The 16,784-nt window shown below is 39.8% G+C and overlaps 1 long non-coding RNA gene across 1 annotated transcript in view; it reads right to left on the reverse strand.

Annotated features, from left to right (window-relative positions):
* The window catches only part of LOC124161020, a 570,739-nt gene that overhangs the window by 514,835 nt on the left and 39,120 nt on the right, over positions 1-16,784 (reverse strand). The window contains exon 2 of the long non-coding RNA XR_006865300.1: positions 10,394-10,492. This is a non-coding gene — a long non-coding RNA (uncharacterized LOC124161020). The remainder of the gene's footprint in view (positions 1-10,393; positions 10,493-16,784) is intronic.

Consider the following 16,784-nt stretch of genomic DNA (forward strand, 5'->3'; position numbering starts at 1 on the left):
TTCATTGAAACGCTTTTTCACACAAAATTCATGCAATAAAAGCAACAGACGAAATGGTACAACATAACGAAACAATTTTCCGAGGAGTCTCTCATTCTTCTTCTCTCTCATTCTCAGTCAACTCATTCTTCGGAATAATTAGAGGTTCAAAAAGGAAAAATAATAATGCGGCCGCAACCATTTGTGATAATTTATGACATTGTTTTAGCCGGGAGAAGGGGGAAACTGATACCACATCAAAAGGAGATAGGCACCTTGTAACAGTTGCAAACGTTTCTAATAAAAATGAATCATAAAATTATTCTCGTATTACTTTCGGCATAATTGCACACGGCACTGTCAAAATAATAGAATGGCTGCCAATTGAAAACTATTCAGAATATCACTATGGGTCATAAGTGGATAAAATTTCTATTCTCACCTTTATGTGTTCTGCTTTGCATACAAGGTTATTTGTGTAGGTGAAATTATGGATATTTCAAAACCTCAACTGAGCCAATGAAGAATGTTTCGAGTCAAACCACTGGAATTATTGATTTCTCTAATTAAAACTAAAAATAAATTTTACACCACGCGTATGTATTACGCTAAAAACCTCAAAGTAGTGCCCTAATATCAAATATCAAAACTTTTTGTGCGGCCATGAGATTCATTTCCATTGACAGAAACAAAAAGCAGCAAAAAAGAAAAACAGCATCAAACAAAAAAGAAACTCTAGTTCAGCTACATATTCCAGGGAGCCAATTTTTTTAAATCGTAGGCATAAATGAAACGGGATTTAAAAATAAATCAAATGCCATCTTGTGAAGATAAAAAGGACTAAAAATTGGCTGCATCCAAATGTTTTTAGCAACGTAAACCAATTCCTCAAACTTGTACGAAAATCAAGGATGGCAATATAATCTAAACGAAAGTCAAAACCAGTAAAATTTCAATAGTTTTGTTTCCAGGAGCGAAATGTAGAAACGAAACGAAATGGATTTTAACCCGGGGAGCTAAACTCAGGGTCGAAACTAAATCGAAGTCACGACTACTTTGGGTCGAAACTAAACTAAAACTCTGGGACGAAACGAAACGTAGATAATGTTTCGCACCGGATGGACCACGTGCTTCACCTTCTAACAGTTTAGTTTCGACCCACACACCGAGTACGAAGTATGATTGAATGAGGTGGAGGTTCGGCCTACCGCGATTAGATGCATGGTATTTTTAACACTAACAGGAGAACGGTGAGCACAAACTGGCCATTCAGTTTTTAAGCTCGATGTTCTAACCTCTCTACACATATGTCAAACGCAAAGGGTCGAAACCATTCCCTCTTATCCCCCTCCACTCAACTTTTGGGATCTACACTTAACTATGAGCATCGGAGTTTCGATTAATTTACTTTCGTTCCTGAGAGTAAAATTTCGTTCCACATCTCTAAACTCCTTGGTGATTTTAATTTCGTGCGGGAACGAAACTAAACCTAGGCCTTGTATTTCCGTTTCCCTCCGGGTCGAAACGAAACATTTTCGTTTTGTTTCACTTGCCATCGCTGACGAAAATGTGTCGCTTGGCCTGTAGCAAGTTGCCCAGTTTATGTGACCCTCTGGCACATGTTTCGTCGAGTATTCCCAATTACAGACCCTGCTGCTGGCATCTATAAGCGGAAAAGGAATTCCGGCATCAACATTCTGCCAACAGTTTCTCTCTCGTGCACCTGGACTGTCCTTAGAATTTCAATCCGCAAGCTAATCTTGAGATACCCGAAATTTCTCACTTAAATCTAGAACAATTCACGATAATTGATGATTCCCTTGCATAAATAGACTAATGATCCGAATGCAACTGAAGATTAACTACGATGTGAATGTTATACAAGATTATGAAATCATTTCCGCTTATACAAAGGGAGTAAATTGCTTATTTGAAACAATGCAATTCTCGTAAAATGCATTCAATAGTAATGATGTTGAAATATAGCGTTTGACATATCAAAATATGTACAAAATGCGCCTTCTGTACTTAGAACAAACCAGCGAGAAAAGTCTCAATTTAAGCAGTAAGAAAACCCTGATAAATGGAAAAGAGGTGGTAATGGTTCTGTAATGATTCTTCTATATAAGAATTAAACAGCGTGAACAAAGTGTACCAGGATAGCTTCACCTCAGCAAATCATGGTATATCTAAGGTATCTCACCAAATGTTACCACTGTACTTAATCCAATAAAATGGAAAATAGTTAGCGGGGAACGTCATCATTTAACCATCATCATATTCCACTGAAATATTTTGCACAAGTTTTTTTCGCCTAAAAAGCCAAGATTTGTTTTAATGCGTGTTTTTATTGAGGTCAATTTTACATGAATAAATTATTGATGAAAATACTTGCGACGAAAATTTTCCCGGCCAATTTTTGTCGTAAGTATTTTCATCAAAATTTTATTCATGTAAAATTGACCTCAATAAAAACACGCATTAAAACAAATCTTGGCTCAATGTAGAAAAGGATTTAAAAAAACAAATAAATGAAAACTTACCCGGATTCAAAATTGTATGGAGTCATCGCCACCACGAATTCCAATTTCCGTGTTTTTTTTCCCATTACATTTGCTTATATTTCAACCTATGCCTTTTTTATGAAGCAAAAAAATACGCATCATCTTGAGCAAATTATGATATTTGAGGTGTGTTATAAAAATAAATTAATACATGCTAAACTTGGTAGAATGTATCCATTATCGTAACAATCAATAGTACCTTCGTGTCGACCAAAGAATTCTTAAAACTGACATATGTGCACTACCCTACAGATTTTGCCAACATAGTGCATCATCAGGTACACTGTATCAAGTGATTCCGTTGATATCTTAACTTTGCAACACCTATCGTACAATAAAAAAATCCTAATCCAAATCCGTATTTTTTATGATATATTATAAACATGAACAGTAGGAAACGTATAGAATCGTGTCAGGTTGGTGGAAATGAGATATATCCATGGTAAAATATCAACTACAAATGCTAATTTTCACGCTTTAACATAAAACTACACTTCCGAGCATGGTTTCGGCATTATATGACAGAGTGACACCTTGACAATGACACAAAAAGTCAAAGCCATGATAGATAGTGTAGTTTCAGTATGTAAATTACCATTTGTAGTTGATATATTAACTAGGAAAACGATTAAAGGTTTATACTGCAACATAAGAATATTTCTACAGTCACACTTGGTTCACCGACCACGGCGTCCGGGGCCTCACAAGATCAATGGGACAACTCGAACTCCCCCAACCTACTCTAATGATGTAACAGACGACATAATCGATGGATAATGGCAGGGGGATAATCTAGAACACGTGGAATAAAGCGATTCCTGCCAAGGAGCGTCTACCTAGCGGAGCTGTCGCAACGGATCAGGAGCGACCAAGGGCTTGAGGCTCGGGCATCAAGCTCTTGCGAGTCTACGGGAAAGAGAAGAGGGAAATGCCGAGGGGAGTCGAAAAGGATACCATTCTCAAGACCGGGGACGACATCTACGCGTCCCCATCTACCACGTCACGTCCGACGGGCAAGAAAGAAACTCAACTCCCCCCTTCCCCAGTTACTCCCTCCTCCTTCTCCTCACCCTCCAACCATCAGTCCATTGTTCTCCCCCGCAATCCCCCTCCCCCATCCCACAGCTTCCATTCTCTACCACCAGAGACCCCCACTCTACCTCCTCACCGAACCACCACCCACCAACGGTCCAAAACGACCATGCCATCGCGACGCTTTTGATTTTTCCCCTTCAACTTGAATGAATTCGTATTCCACGCTGTTCCCTTCAGCACAAGGGGCTTGGGAAGGAGGAGGTGGAGAGGGGGAGGGGAAAGAGACAGCTCAGTACGGACGAAACAAAAGGAAAAATATATATAATGATAAAAAAAAAATAATGTGTGTGTAGTGTGGGTTGGGTTTTAGGAGTTTGGGGTGGTGGTCGTCTCGTAAAGGGAACGGGGAGTGGAGTGAGGAAGGAGATGCGATGGGATGAGGTAGAGTGACGCGAGAGGGAATGTGGGACTTCGAAAGTAGCGACGACTGTTCTGGGGACGACTGGGAAAAACTCCTTAGAAAGAAAATCCAGCAAACAATGGCGAAACAAAAATAGCCAATGGAGGAAACATTTACCGCGCCAAAACCGCCCACCCACCAGCCTCTACACCGCTACCCACACCGCCGTTCCCGCTTCTTTTTTTAACATTCCCCTCATTCCTTCATCAATCCCATTCCTCCTCATTCCCGCTTAATTCTCCACCAACCTTCCCCATCCCAACACTCTTCCACCCCTCATCCGTCTAGTTAAACAACTGCTACATGAACTTCCCGAGGTAATATGTCATCCCGCGCGGCCATATGTTAGTTGCGGCTTAGAGAGTAGTAGTTGTCTCTCTCTCGGAAGTCGCCTTACAAAACCTTCCTCGGCCGCTCTCCGCTGTGATTCACGCCAAACGACAGAGCCCTCGGGCGGCGTGTCCTGGAACTGCAGGTGCGTTCCGTGGGGCTATGGCGGGTGGTGGGAGGGGCGTAGAGATCACCCCCTCGGCCCGCCCCCACTCTCTTCTCTCCATTCATCCTTGACAATTTCATTCATTCGCAAACACAATCAAATGTCGACTCGATTTCGGCCAAGAGGCGAGAGGAGTTCGCGCGCTTCGAGATGTCGATCGTATTCAGGATGATCCTCACAGGCTAGGGGACTGTATAGAGGAGTCCAACCTATTGAAGGCTGATCGCGAGAAACAACATTGGGTATTTATCAATTGGATGTATCGCATCATTGCGAACATAAATTTTGGTTAAGAGTTTTAATGGCAGCTTATTTCTCCGTGAATTTCAGACTTCTACCTGCTCGCGACCTTTGCAAAACCTTTTCAAATACGCGGTTGGTGAAATCAAATATATTAAAACCATATAATCTAAACAGCATGCGTAACAGTGACCGCTCACTTTTCATGAGTTGGCGACGTCAAAATAGAATTTCCACTCATTCGCTCATTTACTCGTCTTTTATCGAGGGGAGTCATTCACAAGAGTGTAAACAACGATGTAATGCGCAAGACTTATTTGACCGACTTGAGGAAGATAGGCTTGAGTCCGCGGAGTAGCGTGGAGGCAAAGTATTCCTCAACAGGAGTGAGTGATGTCATCAACTTATCCCCAAAAGAGCTAAGGCTGTCGATTTATCTCAGCTAGTAGCTCAGGGAAGAGGGCAGCAGATCGAAAATCAAAAATAGGTATGTAGGATTCTATATTTATCAGCAGTGAAAAAATTAATGAAGGAGCCGATACATTTATTAAAAAAAAGTAATGATCTGTGGTGCTTAGATAGAAAAAGTTATAGCAGCGAATGTTCAACTATTTTTAAATATAAATAATCATTACAGTACAATAATCATGGCTTAAATATGCAATGTTAATCATACTAACACATATATTGAGATTTGTTGATGAGACCACCATATTTTTATGCATTAATACAAGGAGCGAATACCAACTTAATACAGTTTGACATTGAGTGAAAGGAAAAATAAAATAAAAACGAAGCTTAGAGGCACTTTTTTTATTCGTGTTAGCGAGACATCATATTAAGCCATCGTTGTTGTACGAACCTAAATTACACCAAAAACCCCGCCCTTTTAAAAAAAAGTGGGTGATCCACATTCTCCGATCTCATCCACGTATTTCTCTTCCCATTCCAACACCCTCATTCATCGCCTTTCCATTGACACCGTCGTCGCATTGCTGACCCCTCGTGACCTTCCGACTCCTCCCCTCTCGGTCTCCGGAGTCAATTGGGCCCGCAGCGCGTGCGCTCGGAGAAGTCGGGGCTTCGAATTAAGGGGTCCTAATTTTGCTCGCTCTTCCATGACACACTACCCATCCCCCTCAGAAAAATCGGTAACACCACACCTCTTACGACTCCAACTGACTCTACCTCAGAGGCCTCTAGAGGCCAGATAGTACTAGACTTTAGAGTAGAAGAGACTGCTAGAGAAGTAGAGACTTCTAGAGTAGTTTAGACTTCTAGAGTAGAGGAGACATGTACAGTGGTAGAGACTTCTACAGCAGTAGAGACTTCTACAGCAGTAGAGACTTCTACATCAGTAGAGACTTCTACAGCAGTAGAGACTTCTACATCAGTAGAGACTTCTACAGCAGTAGAGACTTCTACATCAGTAGAGACTTCTACAGCAGTAGAGACTTCTACAGCAGTAGAGACTTCTACAACAGTAGAGACTTCTACAGCAGTAGAGACATCTACAGTAGCAGAGAATTCTACAGTAGCAGAGACTTCTACAGTAGTGGAGACTTCTACAGTAGTAGAGACTTCTAGAGTAGAGGAGACTTCTACAATGATAGAGACTTCTACAGTAACTACTAGAGACTCCTGAAGTAGCAGAGACTTCTAGAGTAGTATAGAGACACTAGAGGTCATGGAGTACCGACAGACAGAGTAGTAGAGACTTCTAGAGTAGTAGAGAGACACTAGAGGTCATGGAGCACCGACAGACAGAATAGTAGAGACTTCTAGAGCAGAAAAGACTTTCAGTCTAGAAGAGGCTTCTAGATCAGTGGAGAGACTTCTATAGAAGTAGAGACACTGCTAGAGGATAGAGAATACCGTTCTAGCTACAAAGGCAGATTGCTTCATAAGTAGTTAGCAATATTTTCCTTTGCATCAAAGTGGAAATATACTTTGTTAGCATGCTCAACATTTTTTATGCAACGTGGTGTGCATGTGGTAATCCTCTTGCATGCTACGTGCTGGTAATTGATCCCCCTCCGCCAAACACAGCATAGATGTAGTATATTCCAGGTAGGAGGGCCAGTTCCTAACCTTGGTCCAACTCGAGGATTTCGATATACCTTGAGCGCGAACAGAGGAGACGTGAGGTAATGTTAAGTGTATTTCGCATCAGCATCACCAACGCTGTGTTGCTGTCTCTATATACCCCTTTCATTCATACACTCTCCTCCTTCATCTACCCTGTGCCGTCAGCCCCATCCCATTCAGATGTTCGTATCAGGAATTCCCTCATCTTGCCCCAGCACACATGCCGCCGTGCCTGAGTCCATAGTCTCTCCGTACCCGACCATTCGTAATACATCCAACCTTTCCCTCACTTTGCAATGTCCCTTTCCACATACCTACCTTTTATTCCCCTTTACTCCTCCCTGTCTTCATTTATAACTCAGGCTAATCTTTCCGCATATCCCTATACTGTCATTTCCTCCACATGCGTCACAGCAAAGCTGGCTCCTCTTCCAGTAACTCATGAGACCGTTTCTCTGACTACTTTCCTCCATAGTTACATGACATAGAATTCTTAAGTCCGTTTGACATGCGGCACGTAATTGCACAATCTTTCTAGTTCTACGAAGGCGTATTCAAAATTGCGTCGCGTAAAACGGTGAATTGCTATAACGCATGCAATAAGAACGTATGGACGTGAGGTAACAAAATAGCCCCCATTCTAATTTTTTTCGTCCTTTCGGGAAATGTACGCCGTAATGAGAAATTAATGCAGCTCTAACCTACGCAAATAAATGCCCCGCGTAAAACGGCCTTTGTGGATAATTACACTATTAGGCTCTCACATACCGTTTTTTTAAATTGCCATTGTTACTTGGAAAATGAAGATGCAGTTATTTGCCGTTTTTCGATTCTCAACCAATGTCGCGAGCTATTCACGGAGAAAAATCGACGGCCTTACAACTTCATCGAACCATTTAGTGACGTCACGAGCACTATCCGAGTGGGTCATAGATTCTCAACAAGCTTCTCGCATCTGTCTCTATTGATTCAATGATGTTTACACTCATCTGAGTGACCCATTTCCAAAATCAACGGCAATATTTAATATATAATTGATAACTTCAGGCTAGACTATGAGAAACTTCTCCATATTGGAAATAAAATAATGAAACCCGAAGATGTAACTACGTTACGAAACCCGGGCCTTGACTATTTAAATATGCAAGTCAACCTTACAAAGTTTTGTTCTCTTATTTGAAATATTTAAAATATGTTTCTATTAAAAATCTTCCTACAACTGAAGAAGCAAAACGCTGGAATTCATAGCATCCAATAGCACGCCAACATGAGCTGTAATTTTAGCATCCAAAGAAACACCGATTCCAAAAATCCAACTTAAATGTGGTGCAATAAGAAATATACCACATGAATTAATTCTACTAACACGACATCAGAATTAAAATGATGCTACATTTTCACCTGTCAAGCATAGCAAAAAACTCGATGCATACATAAAATATGCTGTAGAATATGAAGGTAAATGAGAAAGCGAACACATCAGTTGATTATATCAGTATTGATTCTTATGCACTTCATCTGGAATGAGAAACAATCAATGTCGCTATTTGTATGAGGTCGCTCCGTAAAAAATGGTAGTTTTTAAATGACTCAAGTCGATTAAAAAATGGCTTCATTCAATATGGTGAATTGCTGTAATATTGTTGGAGTGTCTTCTGGTACAATAACGTTGCACATGAAATTTAAGATATTTTCCTCGAAATAAATAATTTTCTATGATTCCCCTTGCTCATGTAGCTAACATAATAGAAGAATTACATTGAAAAATGAAAATGCTAAAATGACCCTGGTACTATCGGCATCAATCACCATGTGATAAGGTAAGCGGTTTGAAGGTTGCCACGATAGTATTAACGCGTCATCATAGCCGTATAAAATCAGCACACAACTACTTATTTGAGTTAGTTGAGGTTCACCAATTCTACACACTAAATAATATACAATAATTCAATACCGTCAGTAATACCCAATTAAACTTTACTTTGAAAGCTGAATATCAAACCAGTGATACAGAAAAAAGTAGAGAATTAGAAATGAGATTTAAAAATGTAGAAAAACCTTATCTAACTGGCGAATACTTTTTTCTATAACAACAAAGAAAGGATTTAGGAAATAATATCACCAATAAAAAGGGTATAGATGTTTATTACTCTACCTGTGTTCCAAAAACTCCCATAGATTATCCTCATATAAATACATGACAGGTTTTTCAGTGTGATTATCTTCTTAGATACCGATAACAGGGAATTACACTAGGCGAAGGATTTCGAAACTCTTCCAAGAGTGTCTCATAACACTCGCAGTAGAATCCAAGAAGGTACTTATGTTACTCGGGGATGTTTCAGAGACGGGTTGAAAGGTCAAGTTTCTCCGAGAATATTTCGAAAGTATATGGCATACAGTGCTCAAGAAAAAATATCAGCTGGCATTTTTATTATACCAGGTTACATGCCAAAATAAACAAGGATACGCTCCCATTCATTGCAACACGCACAACCATTTGAAATACTTGAGGGTGAAATTGCAAGCCATCAAAGACATTTATGCTTCTTGATCAATCAGCACCACTTTACAAGTAGAAAGCCAGTGACACCAATCGGAGACAATAAAAATTCTTTGTCAGAGCTTCTCTTCCCGTTCAAAGATTAATGCCACCAGTATGTACTTAAGAATTCCAAGACAGAAAGGATATATGATTTCAAGGAGTAACAAGAATCGACAGCATCCGCAAGCAATAAATTGTATATCATCGAAAAAGATAAAAACTAGCTGTGCCAAATGAGGATAAAGATACTGAGCAAGTAAACTAAATATATATTTGTGTGTTTATTCAACAAAAACGCTGATATTTATAAAAAAGATAGTAAGAACAAATTTAGCAATGTACTTCAACAGACTGTTTACATCCCACTCCACAAATTTTTAACACTTTCTCCATCACGGGAATAGGTGTCGTGGATGCAATTTTTGCACGACAGTTTACATGTTTCTCCATGACGCGGACATGATTACCAGTGCATAATCTCTTGAGGGACTATGTTGTTCTTACTTCCGGTCATAGCACTATACGGTTTGATGATGAAATAATTTCTGACGGTAATGCCAACTGATGAATTGGCAAGTATTTATGCAAATAAAGTCATTAAATGGCTTTGATGGTGAAAGGTTTTAATACAACTTCGCACAGAACATCAGCGCACAGAATTTAATCTTTTGTTGACGGTATCAAACAACTGCGGAGTCCACCTGGCCTTTTCAGAACCCGTAAATACCAAGAAATTCTAATAAAAACTAAAACTCATTTTTAGACCGACGGATTAAAAATTCCCAACTCCTGTGCGTTATAATAATTACGATAGTAAACTATTGAGAACAGCAGGCGATTACATATAGTGATATATTGGTGCCACCTAAAAATATTAACTATCCCTTCTGCAGAGATTACTTTGGGTATGATGAGAAGTTAACGAGCATGGGATACACATACCATTCATTTCATGCATTTTTGTAGCTAATGTAAATCGTACAAACCATTCACTCCATTTCCTGAAAGCGACGTGTGAGCTGTAACCAGAAGATTCCATTGCAAATCCTCAAGCCTCTTATTTCGAACATGACATGGTGTTGAAACTGTAAAAGAGAATTAAGAAGGGAAATAAATGACATATTAGAATATAAGTTATTAAAATGATCTATAATGAACATAAATCTGTATCGAATCCATATTTTCGACGCAAATTCGATATTTTTCCTACTGATACAACAAATATGGATTATTTTACAGGAGTAAATATTTAACAAATTAGAGAAGACCCTAAATTATAAGCTGTCTGTTGGAAGAACTTAAGGGTACAAACCACTGATCGAGCAGCGTATCTTATTCGCTGCGCTAAAGTTCTATTTCTATTGGGATTAACATGAGAATTTATTCCTAAGATAATTATAATTATTTTGGCATAAGTCAACTCAAATACGAGGAAACAGGTATGGGAAAACTTTTAAGAAATAAAGACAGGTTGACAACAACGCGTTGCAAAATCTCAATAGGCTACTACGAGGAGAAATGCAATACTTAAAATGGCTGCAATATCTCCTCATACGACAATAAAATGGACGATGGATGGCAGAATGATGAAATCGAATGGACAATTTTCAACCACCATTATCACCATTTATAGTTGGGAGTCACGGACTATCCAGCGGGGTACCTTATAGGAGCCACCCCCCATTACACGGAGGTGTGAATTGTGATTACTCTGCATTGTTGAGAAAACATTCCTGGACCGTTTTTTTATATTTTTCTTTCATTACACTCTATTTTTACCTGCAAAGGCTCGTTTACTGATTATTTAGTTATGTAATTCATATTTTTATATTAGTCCTGAACACTTAACACTAATTCATTACCTTTTTCTGAGATAAGTTTTTAAATAAAATCGACATAGGCAGTGACTTTATTGTATTGAAAGAGGAACGTGGTCTTAATAAGATTACAAGTCAATTCTCATTGTTAGATGCCTCAAACAAACAAATTTTGGGGACTCGTTTTAAAAAAGAAATTGAAGGAATGAACTCATTCCATGCAGAAATAGACTCGAGTTCCGAAAAAAGTTTTTAACAGCTAGGAGTTGTCCTCTTTGATATTCCTCGCTTACCAATCAAGAGGTCGCGAGTTCGACTCGAGCCCCCCTTGGGTAGGTTTCCCCCAACCACGGCATGGATGTTCTTATACGTTCAATAGTGACATTATTGAAGAACCACGATTTAAAAGGCGAATATAGTGCTGTTTTCGTATTTTTCATGTATAATAAATAAAAACGTAATTAGTTTCGTTAGCAAGGAAAATTCATTCTTTATACTTAAGCCTTATGAGCAGGCAGGCGGTAAAAATAACCAACACGATAATAAAAAAACAACTCAATCTCTAGATATCACGAAATAAAACTTTTCGCCGATTTCAACTACTGATAAATACGTTTTTTCAAACTTTACTTTTATTTTCGAGGTTTCCATCGCATGTGACGCATACACCGCGCGACCTTTGAGGCACGTGTCTTAAGTGACCTAAGACAAACCCCTCAAGACTCCTCAGGAAAAGGTTTTGAATTTTCGACAAAATTCCCACACGGCATCACACCCACCGATTACTTACATTATAAATTCCTTTAAAAACCTTAGACACGTAATAAGTCACTTCTAATATGCCGAAACCGGTCGTAAATAAATTAAATAGTGCTGTAAAATACGGAAGTCCTCTATTTTCCATCTATCTCTCCACCGTTTATCTGTGACTCAGAACTTACTTACCTACCGGCTACCTCTTACCTGCAATTCCATCAAAGCACCTTCTGTTGATATAACATCATCAATCTCATAATTTACAACCACTATCAGGAAATTTCTTTTTTAAATAGCTCCTTCTTCCGCCCTTCCTAAATTACAAAGGAGCGGTTGAGGCGTTCATACATACGTGATATCTGAGAGTATTTAATTCGTGTTATTTGCTGTTGTTGTTTCTTGTTAAATTTTATTATTTAACTATTTGTCCACAAATCCAATGTAAAAGGTCTTATTTACTGTTTTTGGATTTTAATGAAATAAATAAAATGCTGTAAACCTTTAAAATATTTTAAATGATTATTAAATCCAACAGAGCTTCGATTGACATTATCAATTCGACGTCTATTTACACGACCGAAGGTTTGACGTTATGGAATACGGATGACTAAAACCACCCACTGAACATGACAACAAGCACGCTTCGAGTTCTCGAATACGAGCCCTTCTCCGGATCGCAACCGTCGTAATCTAGCCCATAGCGCGTATATGGGCTTCCCAGCGTGATTTCGCGAGTGTGAACGTGCATTAGGCAACAAAACAGGATCTTATTGGAGCATCAAGATCTCCGAAAAGGAGGAGACTTGATGGAAGGAGAGGGGTTGAAGACGAAATGGATGGGGTATTGGAGGGGGTGTAAGGGGTGGCGAGCTGGAAACGGAGACCGTACATTTCGAAGCTAATCTCAGAGTCTGGGCACGCCCGAGGAGCTCCCTATACCACTCCCCATCGTCCCACTCCCCTTTCCCCATCAACCCCACGGCATACCCCACCTCCTCCTCCTCCTCCCGCAGCCACGTTCCCATCAGCCACCGCGCCATAACCAAACCCCCCTCCAACCCTCAGCCCATGGCCGAGCCTAAGGAGTTGGCGGGGGTATGGTGGGGGGGGGGTGGAAGAATGAAGAAGGGGAGTGTGTCCTCCTGAGTCCTATTCCATTGTCTCGCTAGCACCCCTCCTCCCCCTATTCTGTCAAACCCTCACAACCCACCCCCACGACCCAAACATCCGCCCACTCCAGCTAGGTCTGTTCGAATGTTGGGTTGATCGAACCTGCCGTTGATATTTCGATTGATCGAAAAGCCCTGGTTTCCACGTCCAAGTAGATTGGATTAATAGTATAGCCACTGTACCTGAATGATGGAACGTTGATTTACTCTCCCGTTAGGCCTGTTCGAATGTTAGGTTGCTCAACTTTGCCATTGATATTTCGATTGATCGAAAGGGCCTGGTTTCCTTGTCTAACTGTAAGTAGATTGGTTTAGAAGAAGCCACTGTAGGTAATCCGAACAATAGAACGTTGATACCCTTTCCCAATATGCCTATTCGAATGCTGGATTGATCGAACCTGCCATTGATATTTTCATTGATCGAAATGGCCTGGTTTCCACATCGAAGTAGATTGCTGTAGCAGTAGCCACCGAGCTCTAAAAATCGGAACGTTTATATCCCACTCCCGAGAGAAGCTATGAAATTACTCATCACGCTATCTTGAGATGGACCTCTAATAGTTTAGCTCCATTTAAATGCATGGGGAAGAGCGCGAATTTAGATATTTTTCTCCACTCTTATAATTTGGATAAGGCTGCGACTTGAAAGATCAAATACGTTGATCCATGTATCAATTTTATTAATCTCAAATGTTCTATCTGTCGCGAGGGGTTGATAGAGAGCAGTAGCGGGGCTGTTAGTGAGAATATCCTGTCAAACCCGCGCACTAATCGCTAGGCTTCACTTCATCTCTTACCAACGATTCGCCCTTTCGGCCTCCGCATGCCATATAAATACAGGGAATCCGAATAGCGGGATAGTCCTCTCTCTCTAATCTGTAACTTGTTGGTCTGCGCCCTCGCAAGACCCGAAATTCTTTCCCTTATTCCCTGATAATCCCGCTGGGACCAGAAGAGGTGTATTGCAATTAAATCTAATAAATATCGTCCAACAAATCAGTTACTACTTTTCCTTCCTTAATGGCTGGAGTTTGAGTGGGAGGAAATGATGTTTAAATCGGTAAGGTTCGCGGATGATCAGGCTCTCATCATTCAGTCAGCGAGGGGACTGGATGCGTTAGACGAGCGGTGCGAGGAGTATGGGATTAGGATTAATCACAAAAAGACAAAGGTAATGCGGCTGTGTAAAGCATCGCGAGCCAGGAATGTGACAGTCAAGATAAAAGTAAGTGGGAAGAAGCTTGAGCAGGTTGAGAAATTCAACAATTTACGCAGCACATTAGAGGAAAACGGATACAGTAGTAAGAACTTCAGAGAGCGAATTGCATTAGCACAGATATGTAGGAATGGAGAAGAATGGAGAAGGTGAGATGGACGGAGAGGAGGAGAAACGACGAAGTGCAAGACATGGTGGGTGAGGACAGGCAACTTACAGATGAGATACAGAGGAGACAGATGGTTTGGATAGAGCGAGTACTTAGCGGGGAGGGGATATTGAGAACGATGTTAGAGGGTAGAATGTTAGGTAAACGAGGGAGAGGAAGGAAGAGAATAGGAATTTTAGATAGATTGAAAGAGAGTAGGCCTTACAGTGAATTGAAGAGGGCAGTGCTGGAAGGAAAGGGAGCCTCCCAGGTTGCTTCTTTAGTACTCCATGGAAACTTATCATAATCGGTAAATACTACAATAATAAAATGTCACGACGACAATCCTTTCCATCGTATTTTGCTCTTTTTCTCATTTACGCACCTGGGAGTCGGCCAAGCTTGGAGGACCTGGACGAGCTTCGGCCTGGCTTCAAATGCTGTCTTGCGCGGTGCATATCGACCATCACCCCATACTTTTAATATCAGTGATAGAAGCCCAAAACGATATCTCGCAACTATCATCAATACAGAAATGTCCCAACAGTGTTAATATCCTTCGTGGTGACATAAGTAAATAATAAATGGAGTTGTAAAATAGAAGGAGATATAATTTTATCTTTACTTCTTTATGAAAAAAAAGAAATTAAATTTTGGCTTACCATTGATCCATCACAAAGCATAAATTGAAAATAAAACAATCTGACATTATTTTCTTTTCCTTCGTTAACAAATCAAGACTTACCAGTATATATATAGCCATCGATTACTACTGCGTTTCAAGTTGAACTGCTGCAACTAATTGATAAGAACATGGCCTAAATAGATACGAACTCTATTAGCAGTGATTCGCAGTAACTCACAACACTTTTAGTTGAGCGTAGTAGTCGACTTCTAAAGTAAAGTTCGAGGAGTAAATTAGGCTTATTTATCATATCATTATCGACAGTTCGGTCGATAGAACTAGACATCGATATTTCCACTCTTCGATAACATACGACAACACATTTAAAAATTCACCACCGAAGGAGATGGTTCCAACATAGGTAAAGCAAGACCAATGATGTAACAATGTTTATATTTTCACGTCAGGAAACAACTCATGGCATCATTTGAACTGTATGTTTCGAGTTGTACATGCGCAGCACGACTCACGGCCTAGAGAAAGCCTTCATGAACCCTCATGAAATATTATTTATGTTGCGGCCAAAAAATTGGCCGGCTTTCAAATACAAGTGAACCTGGTCTTCCCTCATGTTTTATTTCTGTTTCAAATAGTAGGTCACACAAAACTAAATATCCACAAGCATAAATAAAACTACCACCAATTGAAATAATTCATTGTGCAGAAATGCCTTACAGTAGCATAAGTTGGATACCTACGTGTAGTAAGTAAATCATTATTATTAACTATTAACTCCAGATCATAGATATAAAAAAATTGGGGGTAGCATGGAGAGTTGAGAGGTGGTACAATTTGATAGGGTTTATTTAGAGGGGTACACTGATGACCGTATTTCTCAAAGAGTTCTAGGGGGTTCGAACACCCCCACACACCATTTGCAACATCCCTGATTGAAATAGGGGTGATTTAACATCAAGGCATTCATTTAAGTACAAAATTTCTACCTACTAACCGGAATCGCATTGTGTTTCGATTAGATTACAGAAATATGATGTCCGTTTTTCCCAACCATAGTTCCGAAATTGGAAAGAAAGCCTGTGGAAAACTTTGCGTGTCAATCTGAGACCCAAATCTCTTCTGAGGAAATAAGATATCCATTTTAACGGTTCCCTTCGTCTCAATAATGATTAAGCCATCTATAGGCGTTTACTTTTTCAATCATTGCATACTTCTAATTCTATTTTAGTAAATCATATCACCTTATCATTTACTGAGTCACATAGTGTGATATACAATTAACATGAATCGTTCCTCCTTGCGACTATTAGTAGCCTGAAGAATTATAGAGGGTTTTATGTAGATAAAAGATAAAAAAATTACGAAACCTGCCACTATCTTCGAAATCCAAAAAAATTAAAACCTATGAGCCAAAGGAGCCAAATGAGTAGAAACATAAGGTCTTCTCAGCATTAAATACCTTCACCTGAATGATACCCTCTTTTCAACTTAATGTTTACCAATAGTGATGAATAATTCGCTCCAACACAAAGCCGTAAATATGGTTGTCATTAGAGTCTGAAATAATCCTAAATTAAACCCCGTATTTGTAAGGGAATATATTTCTTTTAAAGTAATAACGTATTACT

Source organism: Ischnura elegans, chromosome 6 (genome assembly GCF_921293095.1).
Source record: "Ischnura elegans chromosome 6, ioIscEleg1.1, whole genome shotgun sequence".
Classification (NCBI taxonomy): Eukaryota; Metazoa; Arthropoda; class Insecta; order Odonata; family Coenagrionidae; genus Ischnura; species Ischnura elegans.